The sequence below is a fragment of the Primulina huaijiensis genome, chromosome 8 (assembly GCF_012295235.1).
Source record: "Primulina huaijiensis isolate GDHJ02 chromosome 8, ASM1229523v2, whole genome shotgun sequence".
Lineage (NCBI taxonomy): Eukaryota > Viridiplantae > Streptophyta > Magnoliopsida > Lamiales > Gesneriaceae > Primulina > Primulina huaijiensis.
This window is the reverse complement of record NC_133313.1, coordinates 21,329,068-21,329,527: the sequence shown is the minus strand read 5'-3', so window position 1 is coordinate 21,329,527 and position 460 is coordinate 21,329,068.

Below are 460 nucleotides of genomic sequence, written 5' to 3'. Positions count from 1 at the left end.
ATTGGATTCGCAAGCTTACTAATGCTATATGTATATATATAGTAAGCTGGTCTGAATCATGAGGTTGTATTATCCCCTATTTTATGTAATATATATATATATATATATATATATATATATATATTCAAAATAATATATTTGCGTTGCACGTGAAAAATATATTTGGATTAAAAAAATTATAAAGCTAAAATAATAAAACATGTGAGATAAGAGAACGGAAACTAAGTTTTTTGACTTGAGAATTTAATCATAAGTTATATTTGATATCATCGACTGAATAACAAGATCTACGTTATCAAATCACTCCACATTTTTTAGATAAAAAAATTTAAAACAAAAATTTTCTTTTAAATTGAACTAACTCTTCTAAATTGAAATCAGTTTCGTGTTAATTTTTGAAGATTATTTGATTAATTTAAAAAATTAATGTCATACAAAACGTTTTTTTATCTTCCACTAA